At 36.6% G+C, this 14,615-nt stretch overlaps 1 protein-coding gene across 1 annotated transcript in view; it reads right to left on the bottom strand.

The window, feature by feature from the left end:
- Positions 1-14,615, bottom strand: part of LOC143886597 (endochitinase-like) — a 60,795-nt gene that overhangs the window by 25,650 nt on the left and 20,530 nt on the right. The window lies entirely within an intron of this gene.

The raw sequence follows: 14,615 nt of genomic DNA on the forward strand, positions 1-14,615 counted from the left end.
AAAAAAAAAATTTAAAAATAAAAACTCTTTGGGTGTTTGGTTTTGAATTTGTTTTGAACGAATTTCATTACAGTGGTCTTTGGCCTATTTTTGGCAGGTTTCTAAAAAGGAAAAAACTCTTTGAGTGTTTGGATTTATGCTTGTCTTAGACTAGTTGCATCGTGGTTTCTAAAAAATTAAAAAAATGAAAACTCTTTGAGTGATTGAAATAATTCATTTGCTCGTTTGGTTGGTGCTCTTTGAGCAATTGTTATGTTTAGTTTGGCTTAGCCTGATAAAAAAAAAGATGGAAACTCTTTGAGTGTTTGGAGTTATATTTGTCTTAGACAAATCGCAAAGTTGGTTTCTAAAAATTGAAAAAATAAAAACTCTTTGAGTGTTTGAAGTGATTGGTTTGTTAGTTTGGATTGGTGCTCTTTGAGCAATTGTTATGTTTACTTTGGTTTCACCTGATAAAAAAAAAGGGGAAAAAGAAAAATAGTGTGTTTGTGTTTTACAATTGTTCGTTCATCTTTGCTAATTAGTTTAGCTAGTTGAGTCGTGAGTATTAGTGAGAGGCTATCTCTTTGAGGTGTCATAGTTGCCGAGTTAAGAGTCGGTGAGAGGCTATCTCCCTATTGTTGATAGAATTTTATCTTTATGAGTATCGTTTAAAAACTGAAAATCCAAAAATTTGCTTTACTTTCGGGTCAGTCAAAATGTGTCGTCTGTTCAGCTTTGCCATTCGCGTGTTACACACGCTCTGCCAAAGAGGGGCATCTGTAGACACCCCATTTTGACCGGACCCAAGTTCGTGTTGCTGGTGCGAAACCTCGCCAAACCAATGAGTTAGGGCCTCAAATTACACCCTAAGCTAGGTTAGGGTCCCCCATAGGTCCCTGTAAAATTTCGTCGAAATCCGAGTTGGTTTGCCCTGCGAACGGACCGAGTCAGTGTCGTAGTATAAATGCAGAAGGGGGGCAAATTATCCTAGACGGGGGGTGTCTTCTTGAAAAATAGCCGAATATTGTCTTTTGGGCTAATAAGACAAAGCGGGAAGGGTGCGATTATTAATTCGCGCGCCTTATCAAAAATAGTAGTGCCATTATCAACAGCCTTCTTTTTATATATAAAAAAAAAATCAAAAAGCACACAAAGATGTCCAATCCTTGTATAAATCTTGCTCATTTTCTGTACAGATTTGATCTCCAAAATTACCCAGTTTTAGCACATTGCTGCTCCTGTTTTGACACAGTTCTATGATCTATTATGCCCTCCTGTATTAATGCACATGTCTAAGCACAGTTCAACCCTTTTTGTTAGTGACGGCCATAATCCTTTTGTTGACATGTGCAGTCCTTCACCCTTGCTATGACATTTATGTTAAAAATGAGAGGTGTTACCTCCTGTGCAGGACCAGTCAAGGTCCTATTGCTTACTGGATTTCAGTTCTGATTTGCATTGGAGTAAAAATTGAAAGAGAACTCGATACCCAGTTTTGCACAGAACTTCACACATTTGTCGCACTGTTTTACACAAAATTTCAGTTCACGTTTCAACTTGTTTTAGCACTAGGTGGCCCATGATGTGGCCCATAATTCATGATATTTCAGTTCAAGAATTGGGCACCTGTTGTGTCACTATACAGTTTTTGATTGGGCTCTTATTTCGGTAATAAATAGTCCATAGCTGTTGTTCTACGCATAACTGCTGTCCAACAAGGGTATATGCTTAATAGTTGAGACCTTTGATTGATTCAGTTACTGTTCCACAGATTTATGCACTGGTCCAGTGTTCACCGATTTATATAGTTTTTCACTGTTTCTGTTTTTTTTTTATTAATTTATATGGCCCTTCACTGGTGCAAGTTTTTAATGATTCATATACTTGTACACTAGTTCGATTCTTTGTTGATTTGGAGTTGAATTGTGTTGAATGGATGGATCAAACGGAATACTTGGCATTTTATAGTTTTTACAATATCAATTTTTTTTCACTGTTTGCATTACAAAGCTACATTAGCTTAATTCTCCTTCTGCTATCAGTACTATTTTTTATTTTTTATTTTTAAAGTCTGAAGAGAATTGATATAGTTATGAGGCATGGTGTTGTTGCAAGTATTTCTTCACCCAACCTTTCAGATATGCCCCCTGTTATGCATCAAAATTTATAAAAATCAGAAATATCATTGCATGCATTTGTATAATCTGTTAAAATTTTTAATATTCTTCTCTTGTACTAAGCTTTGAGTTAGGGTTTGAAGACGGTAATAAATGGTGTTCAGGTGAGACTCTCTTGAGGTTCATAAACTTGTCTTTTACTTAACTAAATTGTTTTAGGAAAGAAGGAGATCAGATGACTACTCTATTCGATATTATCGATATGAGTACTGTCTGATCTCAAGGCGGGCTTAGAAATATTATCCTGTGTATTTGTGATATTAGATGATTACTTTAGCATCATCTGATTTCACCCCCATATCGGGGCAGTGGTACTTGTGGTTGGGGATAGAAGTGTTTAATGTTGTTTCTTGCTTTATTAGGCTATCCAGCGGCTGGTCTGGACTAATTAACGTTGTTTATCATTATATGATTGCTATTATTACAGATTGTGCACTCTTTAGTTGTAGATCTTACTTTGCGGATATTTGATTTGTTTTTATAATAATTGAATGAAATTTGAGTTTACTTAGTAACCTTTTTCTTCTCTCTTTGGATAGACTAGCGTAGTCTTCTAGACTTCTTTAGATAATAGAACATGTACGAGGAGACATACTCTGTCTCGTTAGGCAATCCTCCTTTGGAAGCAAGCCTCATTTGTAGAATCTTCTCTGAGATTGCACCTCAGTTTGTTCCTTTGTTAATTAGAGACCAATTTGGTCAATTAGTTATCTTAGCCCTGCTTACCCCTTTGGGGCAATGATAAGATTACTTGGAGCCCATCTTTGTGTGTGTTTGGGAGACCCGCCCGGTCTCATTCTCTCGTTAATCCATCTTTGTGTGCTTTTTGATTTTTTTTTATATATAAAAAGAAGGCTGTTGATAATGGCACTACTATTTTTGATAAGGCGCGCGAATTAATAATCGCACCCTTCCCGCTTTGTCTTATTAGCCCAAAAGACAATATTCGGCTATTTTTCAAGAAGACACCCCCGTCTAGGATAATTTGCCCCCCTTCTGCATTTATACTACGACACTGACTCGGTCCGTTCGCAGGGCAAACCAACTCGGATTTCGACGAAATTTTACAGGGACCTATGGGGGACCCTAACCTAGCTTAGGGTGTAATTTGAGGCCCTAACTCACTGGTTTGGCTAGGTTTCGCACCAGCAACACGAACTTGGGTCCGGTCAAAATGGGGTGTCTACACTCATACACTAATAAAGAGAAACGACAGTTAAGAGGGAGTGCAAATACCAAAGTGTGGGGGTTCTAATGTTAGCACAACCTTTTTTGCCTATAAAAGGCTATCGATTAGAGATCTGAGGGAGGGCTCTTGATATTTTTCGTTTGGGGAAAAATAACAGGGGAGAGAAAGAGAGAAAGGAAGAGAGAGATCTTAATTGAAACCCTAGCTTTTCCCTCATCTTCTTTGGCGGAATTTGCCGGAATTCGGTCAAATTCCGGCAACTCTGTGTATATTTCATTGTTGAAACCTATTTTCTCTAGTTCTTGCTCCCTTAAAACTTTGGAAGAGCCTTAGAGCTGCTGTTTTACCTTCAAACCCTAACCATCTCGATCTTTCTTCTCCGGCAAGTTATGCCGGAATCCGGTCAAAACTCCTGCCGGACATGTTCTTCTTCTTTAATTGTTCTGTTGTTTGCCCCTACAAGCTTTTGTGGCTGTTACTTTTTCTCTTTTCACCATTAAAACATATTTCCATTGTCCAAACCCTGGATCCAAGCCTCAATCCATCTTCGCCGGCCATTTTTTCTTTTTCCGGTCGAATTTCTCCGATCTAAGCACTAAACCCTAGCCTTCTCACCTTTCTTCTCCCGTTAAACTTTGGATGTGCTTCGGTGAAGCTCCGATGCAAGGTTCAATTTTTAATTTCCTCTAATTCCGAGCAAGCCTTTAGAGTTTCAATCCGACTCTAGGAGAAAGACAGAAAGAGTTGAAATTTCATTCAAGAGAAGAGATCTCTGCAAATCTTTGGTCGATCTAATCAGCTGGTACGTTTCTCGAACTCAGGTAAGATTTTCTTTGTTATATTTATGAAATCTTATTTTTCTTTTCTGCTCTTGAAAGACTGGTTTAGATATTTAGCTTGTTATCATTATCAGTTATGGATTTAAGTCTCATCGTTGAGCTGATAATTATTTTAATATGGATCTAGATTATATTTTGGTTTTATAGTCATTACATCATAGATCAATGTTTTATTTTCAACTTTAGGGTCTCTTTACCATAGATTTAAGTTTTGTTTTAGTTCTGTGGGCATTCTATCATAAATTTTAGTTCATTTCTGAATATTTGATTACAAATTTTCGTTATATTTCTTTCTGGAAGTATGCTTGGATATGATGTAATCATGAATGCGCCTGTTATTGCCATATATTGTGTTCATAGTGTCATGCCATGTGATCCTTTAATCGATTCAGTTTTTATACTAGGATGTTCATCTCAACAGATTCAACCCTTATTTTCTACAGCCCTTGTTTCAGCCCCTCATTTTTATGGTCCCTGCTTCAGTCCCTGCTTTTGGATCAGCCCTCATAATCTTTTGATATAGGAAGCCACCATTTTACTTTGATAATGACAGCCCTTTTCATTATATATATATATACATATATATATATATATATATATACATATATATATATATAGTAGCAGCCCTAACGCTTTTGATATTAACAGCCTTCTCATACTAGCAGCCTTTCATATCCTTGTTTTGGCAGTCATTTTTTTTTAAAAACAGTGACAATTCTCTTATAGTTTTAGTGTTTATATCGTTCACTTCATTTTTAATATGAGCAGCCCTCTTTGTACTTTTGTATTTGCAGCCCGCGTTTCGTTTTTAATATGAGCAGCTCTCTTTATACTTTGGTATTGGCAGCCCTCACTTTGTTTAATTATCTAGTCTTAAATGGTAGGAATAGTAGGTTTATAGTTTTGTATGGTTGTTGTAATAACATGAAATTGTTTACATATATGAGAATGAGATAGGTGGGATTATATGGATAGTTGAATAAGATATTAAAGCATGAAGTTACGAGCTCTACGTATAATAGTAATGGTGTCATATATTGATAGACTTAATGATGTGTGGCTGGGATGGCTAATATCCAAAGGTAGTAACTTTTATTATTATTCGCTCATTAAATTCAGCCATGTCTTTATAACAATATATCATTGCCATAACAATATAATGTTTACTTTTAAGTCTGGAAAGTATGTTTGATTGGCTTTATAATGATAGAAATCTTTGGTTTTCTATTTATTCAAATGTGTTGTTTTTGTCATACACTTATGTAAGCATCTAAGTATCCTTTTATCCAAATTAGACATTGGATTCTTTTGTTTTGTGAGTTGAAACTTTTTGTTCCTCCACTTAAAGTGTAGGCTAAGGTGATTAGCAAAATTTAGGTTATTTCTTCTTTTTGGTTTTAGTTTTGGGCTTTGTATTCATCATTGCCAGGGCGATGAAGGCGTTAGCCCAAGCCCATCATTTTAGGGACCTACTCGGTCATAGTAGCACTCCCCTCTTTTATTTAGTAGGCTAGTCCAGCCTTTTAGATGTCTTTAGACACTTGTCCCTTTATTGCGAGGGCGATGAAGGAGTCATCCCAAGCCCTCTTTTAGGAGGACTTATTTAAGTCCTGTAGCATCAATTTCTCTTCATTTTAGAAAACTTTCTAAGTCTTTTAGATATTCTCTTTAGACATGTTTCATCTGATTGATGTTTCATTTGTTTGTGATCATGCTAGTTTACTTGTTTGTGACCACACTGGTGTACCTGTTTGTGAGCACACTAGTTTACTTGTTTGTGAATCACCCTTGTGTACTTATTTGGTGTCTTTATCTCAGAATATGTTCCGAACTACGTTGGCTTGATCCATTTCCATAGGGTACGTAGTGCAGCTTGGGATTCATATCCCAAGTCTAGCCAAACTTTTTGTAAATAATGTTTTAAACCTTCTTCAAAAACCTTTAAAATCTTATTTTTAAAAGATCTTCCTCTAGAGTTAGGAGTTTCTCTTAGATAAAGAGTTTTAGAGTTAGAAGTTTCTTTTTTATAGTGTGTTTGATTGTTTGTTTGCTGTGTGCTTGTTTTAGAGTTAGGGGTCTGTCCTAGAGTTATAGGAGTGCCTCCGTCCGGTCAGTTGGCGATTCACATTGCCGACTGATGACTAGGTCTTGGATACGTTAGTAATCCCATTGTTTTCCTTAGGAAACACAGCCTAATTACATATAGGTTGTAGGAACCACCTGCATTAGCTTAGGGCTAACCTGCATTTAGTTAGGGCATATAGGATGTCCTAAAATCTAAAATCCATTAGAATTTAAATAATCACACAAGAAGCTTTAAGAACTAGTCCGGTCTTTTAGATCGAGTTTAAGATAGAGGGCTAGGTGTCTTAGGCATCATAGTTTAGAATAGGTGCGAAGAACTACGTTGCCTTGATTCTCGTGGAGGCGGGGATACGTAGGCTTCTTTGGATGAACATCAGATCATCTAAGGACTCAAGCTTAAACATTAGAGTCTTAGGGTCTGTTGTTAGCACTTAGGGATTGTGTTTGTATATCAATTCTTACATAGGATCATGATGGTTTGTGTTCATCTCCTTGCTTACTTACATACTTAGCTATAGCATTTACCTGCTTATGTGTTTTACCTAGTTGCTTAGTTGTAGCTCTTACGTGCTTAGCTGTAATTCTCTATCGTTATTAGATTATTGATTATTATCTTTTTACTATCATCTACTGACGTTTGCTCATTGCGCGGGTTTATCTTTTTAGTTGTGACACTTTACCGTATTACTGCATTTCCTATCTGTCATTTACTGCTTTCTAGATGGGATGTGTTAGGATTTTATATTAGGCGCTATGTATTCGCCACATTGTAGATAGGCGCTATGTGCACGCCATAGGTTTTTTATTACTGCATTTTCTATCTGTCATTTACTGTTTTCTAGATGGGATGTGTTAGGCTTTTATATTAGGCGCTATGTATTCGCCACATTGTAGATAGGCGCTATGTGCACGCCATAGGTTTTTATTACTGCATTTTCTATCTGTTATTTACTGCTTTGTAGATGGGATGTGTTAGGTTTTTATATTAGGCGCTATGTATTCGCCCCATTGTAGATAGGCGCTATGTGCACGCCGTAGTTTTTTTTATTTCATTATTCTGGTATTTGCCTGACATTTTATTTATTCTTTATTTCATTTACTGTTCATGATTAACTGTTAATTTTAGATTTCCTTTCCTGTACATCCTATACCTTTAGCTGTAGCTTGCATGTGTATGTCCACCAGAACATAGACACCGGTTAGGCATGTCACTCATAATCTAGCTATGTTTAGGTGGCACACTTCTTTCATTTATCTTTTGTATGCTTATTATTTCTATTTCTCAGGAAATGCATGCTTAGGTAGACGACTCCTGAGGATTGTTCCCATTTCATATGATTTTACCCAAAATTCTTTGGATCTAATAATAAATGGCATAAGAGACCAAGTGCTTACACTCGGACGAATTGGAGGCGCTCTTCGGACCTTCTCCATTCGTAATCAGGCACGAACCCATTCATTTCTGGTTATCCGTGGTATACAGAGCATTTTTTTTTTAGGGATCCATGGCCGTATACCATGGATGGCGACTCTGAGTTTTGTTTTTGTTTCGAGAGTTCCTTGGTAGAGCTCTCCTTCATGTGTGGATGATCCAAGAGGTCGCTGGGGGCTCGTCCCCCACCTCTCTCCCGGATCGGGGTCCACACCGATCGAATAAAGAAGAAGAAGAAGTATTAGCCTCTTACTAGGCTTGATTACAAGTTGTAGCTCCAAGGATGCTCTCAAAGTTAACAAGTTCAAACCTAACCAATCTCAACTGGATTTTCCCAAAGTCAAGGCACAATGAAGGATTGCTGAGAGATTAACCCAAAAATGATTCACAAATGGATTTCTAGGGTTTATTAGAGTTGGAAAATGTTCCTCATGTGTTTTGGACCCTTGAATGGGTATATATAAAGTCCCAACTCCATATGACCGTTTGGTGGGTAAAACAGTCAAAACTGGGTCAAAAAATCAACTAGCCGTTGCACTACAACGGCTATATTTTTTTGAAGAAAAACATTTCTCGGAGTTCCGAGAAATTTCTCAAAGTTCTGAGCAAATTCTCGGAGTTCCGAGAATTCAAACAGAGCTTTTAATTTTAGAATCTGGACCATTTCTCGGAGCTCCGAGAATAATTCTCGGAGTTCCGAGACTGGATTTCCAGCAAACACTGTTTCATTTGAAAAATTCATATCTCCCTCATTTCTCGTCGGATTTCGATGTTCTTATACTCTACGGATATGCGAAAAATGAGAGCTATCTGTTAAAAATATTTTTAAAAATATTTGAAAATGTTTTAAATAAGTTTTGATAAGATTTAGTTGTTGGTCCAGGTTGTTGCTTCGGAACTCTGTTTTGTTCATTCTTGTGTTGAATGCCATATGGGTCCCAACATGTTGGTACACCACCATGGCCATTCATTTATCCATTTAAGTCCTTAAAGGGTGTGTTAGTCTCTTTGAAAAATATATTTTTAGGGGTTTAAACAATGTGCCTTGACAAGAAAATATGCAAGAGAGATAGGAATACATTCTACCCTTTCTATCACTCTCTTGAACTCTTCTTTTGAGCTGGGATCTTCTATGGTTGAGCTTCCATGCTTGACATCTTCAAGTTGTGGTACAAGCTCCTTGGTCCTTTGCATTAGGTTCTTGATCATCCAGCTTTGGCCTTCATGAACTTCTCTGTATGTTCAATGCTTGATATGGATGATGTTGAGCTTCTCCTTGGTGGATCCTCCAAGGTGTGATTTGTCCAAGAATGCTCTAGCTCCTTTGTCCATTGGTTGGTTCATCTTCAAGCATAGGCCAACAAGGTGTGTGCTAGTATGATTTGACTTGTGTAGGACCTGTCTAAAGCACAACACTCAAGGCAGATGATTAGTCCATAAACGACTAATCAATTTGCGTTTGTTAATCATCAAAACAAGGTGATTGAATGAACTCATGGGGAACCCTTGGGCTTACAATCTCCCCCTTTTTTATGATGACAAACCAAATTGATTAGATAGGTGGGAGGAACCTCTTATGAGGATTAGATAGACAATTTAATCATTACTACTCCCCCTCAACATATGCATGAGTTATATTTAACAAGTTATAATACAAGAATGCATATGATAATGGATCTAATCAATTATACAAATTCTCCCCCTTTTGGCATTAGCAAAAAGGAAGGATTAAGCGTTTAAGCACAATTACATAAAGCATAAAAGATATTCAATGAGAATATGATGCTCCCCCTAACAACTTATCATGAGTTACCAATTAAAATCAAAGTATAATCCAAAGTATATTGGCATGATAAGAGCATATAAACATAGGAAACGAATCGACTAAGATAAATCAAGCATATGTTAGAAAAACAAAGAGACATTCTAATTTTAGTACACATTCTTAGGGTATATCTTAGTATATATATAAATCCAATATAATTCTACCCTATGACCCGTAATATAATAATAGATTAGCAAGTTAAAGCTTATATTTTACTTATCATGAAAGAAAATAAGCAAGTTTAAAGTTTAGCATGATAAGCCCCCTTTTTCTTTTTTCTTTTTTAAAAAAAAAATCTAATGATATGCAATTTTTAGCATAATTAGTGGAAAAATGCTTGAATGGATAGTGTAAGCATCTTACAATGATCTATATAAACATAAAGATAGCAACATTAGCTCTCCCCCTTAGTATTTGTCATTGGCCTTAGATAAACCTAAGATTTAAGGCATGACATGACATAATAGGCCAAAGATATGACAATGGAGTACTTGGCCACCAAAACTTATTCTTGGAATAGATGATATCATATTTGATCATCCAAGATAAGTCACAAGCCTAGAAGGATATGACTCTAAGACCTAGGCTATAGGCTTCTTGTCTTAAACTCTAAAACACACATAAAAGCACAAGACAAGCCCGAACAACCCATGTGGAGCAATCATGCTCCAAATGAGTGTAATTATCATATGTGAGGTGATAACCACATTAGAAATCATATGATAAGTAACTAATGACAAATTTACCTTTAAGCTCCCACTTTGAAAATGAATCATGCAATGCATGAATCCAAAGGGATGTCCTTGCATAGACTCTAAAGGTTTTTGGATATATTTTCCAAAAGATACCAAGTTAAACTCAACCCTTGGGCTACAATGACACTTACTCTCCAAGTGTTGGTTTATCATGATAAAATGATAGCCATAGTCTTGCTCATCATGATAAACAAGCATAGCACAAAAGATTTTCAATCTTTGGCTCATGCTCCCCCTAAATGTGATATCATATTTTCAAATTCACGCTTTACTTCCCTAAGTATGTAACATACATAACTAGCTAGGGAGATCATATATAAATGTATACCTATTCATGTTTGAGATGTTGGCACAAGGCCAATTTGTTAGATATTTTAATTAAGGTGAATGTACCATCTCCCTCTTAGAATCTAAGAAGACTAAGGGCACCAATTGAGTGACTTTTAAGATTAAGGTTTAACATCTCATACGTGTAGATATTATCAAACAAGGGGTGATTACTATAGGATATATATATACCAATTTGAGTTCAATTCTATAGGACTAAGACAGTGAAAATGGTCAATAAAATACCATGTCTTAGAGAGACATCCATGATTCATGAAGGTGAGAGTATATCTTATGAGAAAGATATGATCATCAAGGTTTCCATGGATAATCTACCATGTTTGGACACAAAGGACATGATACATAATGTGCATGGTCCAAACATTACATCTACATCCACAACCACATGTAAAATGACAAGGCATTAGGCACAAAGTGCATAAGCCCATTGAAAACCAAAAATGTGTGGGAGGCACATGTTCCCATCACAATCTAATGTATACAACCACCTTAGTGAATTTTAATTTTACTCAAGTGAGTAAATGCCCAAATATGATTCTAGATTTCTATGATATTTTCATTTCAAGTCATACATTGAATCTAGATTCATGATTTAACTTTCCTATATAATATATGAGCTTAGTGTTTCTAGTCGGTAGAGCAAATAACGCTATCTACTCCACCCTTCTTAAGGGCCGTCAGATTATAAGAAAGGTGATCCCAACCGTTGAAGATAATGCTATAGAAAACAAGGTTTCTGTTCTCCCTCTCTCTACGCACTACGCACGGTGGGTTTCTCTCCCTCGCTGGGTTTTCCGACGGCTCCCTCTTCTCTCCCTTGCTGGAAATCACGCACGCTACACACGCTCTTCTCTCCCTCGAGGTATGATTTTAGCCATGAATGCTTTGGATCACCACTTCTCTCCCAACAGAAATGGGTTTCTTCTCCCCAGCCATGGAAACCCATTTCTGTTGGGTTTTTTTATTTATTTGGAACCCATGGAAACCCATTTCTGTTCAACCGAAACATTTCTGTTGGGTTTTTTGTTAATTTTTAACCCTTAAGGCCATGGAAACCCGTTTCTGTTTGGGTTTTTTTTTTTTTAACCCTTAGGGCCATGGAAACCCATTTCTGTTCCCTTTTTTTTAAATTTTTAACCCAACAGAAACCCATTTCTGTTGGGTTTTTGTTTTAATTTTTAACCCATGGAAACCCATTTCTGTTGGGTTTTTTGTTAATTTTTAACCCTTAGGGCCATGGAAACCCATTTCTGTTCAGTTTTTTTTTAATTTTTAACCCATGGAAACCCATTTCTGTTCAATTTTTTTTTTAATTTTTAACCCATGGAAACCCATTTCTGTTCAAACGAAACCCATTTCTATTGGGTGTTTTGTTAATTTTTAACCCTTAGGGCCATGGAAACCCATTTCTGTTCAAAAGAAACCCATTTCTGTTGGGTTTTTTTTTTAATTTTTAACCTTTAGGGCCATGGAAACCCATTTCTGTTCAGTTTTTTTATTTATTTATCATCACCCAACAGAAAACACTGGCTTTTTGCACAAGGGTTTAAACGATGTGTGTCTTCTTGATTTTTTCATTGGGTTCAAGATTCATGATTCTTGGGTTCTCTTCATTAGGGTTACTTTTAGTAAGGGTTCTGTGTTGGTTCTGGGCTTTTCTTTGTACGGTTTACCTGAAATGGGGCGTTTGGACTTATGTTTCTTTACATTTTTTATCTCGTATTGTGGATGTTTTGCTCTTTTTTTGTTTTATTTTAGAAAGTACTGTATGTGGATGCTTAATATATGGCTTTGTTTTCATGAATTCTATATGGATGCTTAATGGGTTTGTGAAGAAGAGTAGCAGTTCAGGTTTCAAAATTAGTAGAAAAAAACATTCAAGGGGATGACAAATAAGGTCCCTACTTGAGTCTCTGCAAAGGAGAATCCGGACGGCGAATGGTAAGGTCGGGCATTTTGGGGATTTGGTAGGAGGGCATTGGGGATTTACTCTCTATGAATCCTCTTTTTTTTTTATTGGTGTTCTGTTGCTTTATGCTTAAATTATTCTTTTACTCTCTGAAATCATTTTTGTTTAATTACAGAAGCATCAACCATGGCATCTTCAACCAACACTAGTGGCATCTCACATGGCGTACAACCAACAGCCATAAATTGTTTTTGTAATAAGCCAGCAGTTCGAAAAATTACACAGACCAACATAAATAATAACCAAGGCCGGCCATACTTCAAATGTGCTGGATACCTAGTTGAGTTACAGATGAGATTTTCATTGTTTTGATAAGTTTTTTGGTAAGTTGTTGAAATTCTAAACAACGTCAATAACATGCAGGGCCATACGTGTAAATATTTCGTCTGGGCTGACCTTCCGTTTGATGGGAACGAGGCAGGCTGGGAGTCGAGTTTTCACCATAGATGCGAAGGCAGAACGATGGAAGACCGCATCAGCGTACTTGAGAATTATGTAACGATGCTGAAGAATGAAGATTCCATGCTTAAAGACCGCATCAACGAAATTAAGAATGATGTTATGATGCTGAAGACTGAAAATTCCATGCTTAAAGACCGCAACAACGAACTTAAGAATGATGTTATGATGCTAAAGAATGAAAATTCCATGTTTAAAGTTTGTGTAGTAGTAGGGTTTTCTTCTTTTTTTTCTTTTTCCTTCGAAGTACTAAGTGAGAGTAGAATTTTTGTCACTTAGGATTTTTGTCACTTGTATAAGGATTTAGGCTTTAATCGTGTGAATTTTGCATATATGGCTTCCTGTTTTCTGATTTGCTTTTGCTAGAGTATTCAATTGTTGGAAAAATTTGGTGTTTCACTCTGATTGCTTTTGTTTTGTTGCCAAAAATTTCGTGGGGCGGCTGTTGCATGAGAGAGCAGCCACCTCGTTAATAAGACAATCTTAAGGAAAACAACAGCTGTTGGAATCATTTTCTGAAAGTCTCTTCCTTTTTCTTGATAGAGAAGTATACACCTTTTCCTTTCTATTTTAGTGCAATAGAGGTAACCACATGATTACAAAGAGTATCAAAAGAAAGAAATGTTGAGATTCGATTATAAAGAAGAGACTGATCCGAAGAAGAAGTGTAGAAGAAGTTCTATTGCATATCTAGGACATCAGATGTCTTCACTATCTAAAAGAGTTACATCAGTTAACAAATTATCATTTGAAAGCATTATAGTCAACAAATTGTCATTGACTACTATAATGCACACTTTATGTACTTAGAAACTTTTTGTGAGAACCCCTTTGCTCTAATTTGTGGAAGATCTGCATTGATCTCAATCACATGCTGCCATACAAAAAATAGACCATGAATTATTGAGAAGTGTGTACATACAAAAGAAAGCTCACCTCCACCTAGAGCTTGTACAACCAACATTAAGCTGATTTCAGAATTTAATGGTCTTATAGTAAGATGTTCTATCTTGTTATAACATCAACCCTAACAGCTTAAGCATTATAGTACTTGGTTGTTTCAGTTGGTATCAGAGATTGAGTGGAGTGTTCTACAATTATGGCATTAATACTAAACCGTTGTTAAGTGTTAACCATCAAATAAGCAACATCAACCATGAAATTTTATTTCCATAGAAATTAGTTTAACAAGTAGTGGGAGAGGCATAAAGGGGATTTGCTAGCATCCATCACAGAAGGCATTTTGCTGATGGGCTGTTGCATGTGAGGGCAGCCACATAGGCTCACTTTTCAGTAGATTTTGTCTTCATTCATGAGGGGGTTGCTCCCACATGCAACAGCCCATCTGCAAACTCTACTCACCTGCATCCTCCTTGGCCTCTCCCTACCTCCCTCATCATTGGGTAAACTAATAATCCATGGAAGTTCTCTGTCCTCAATCTGTTTGCTATGAACACAAGGCTCTTCGACGTTCAAAAACAAAATGAACCTAAGGTGTGAAATTCACAATTCATGACCCAAAGATATACACTTAAACATCAAACACCCACAAAAT

The sequence above is a fragment of the Tasmannia lanceolata genome, unplaced genomic scaffold (genome assembly GCF_043159265.1).
Source record: "Tasmannia lanceolata isolate RefF3 unplaced genomic scaffold, GAP_Taslan_0.1 ptg000011l, whole genome shotgun sequence".
NCBI lineage: Eukaryota > Viridiplantae > Streptophyta > Magnoliopsida > Canellales > Winteraceae > Tasmannia > Tasmannia lanceolata.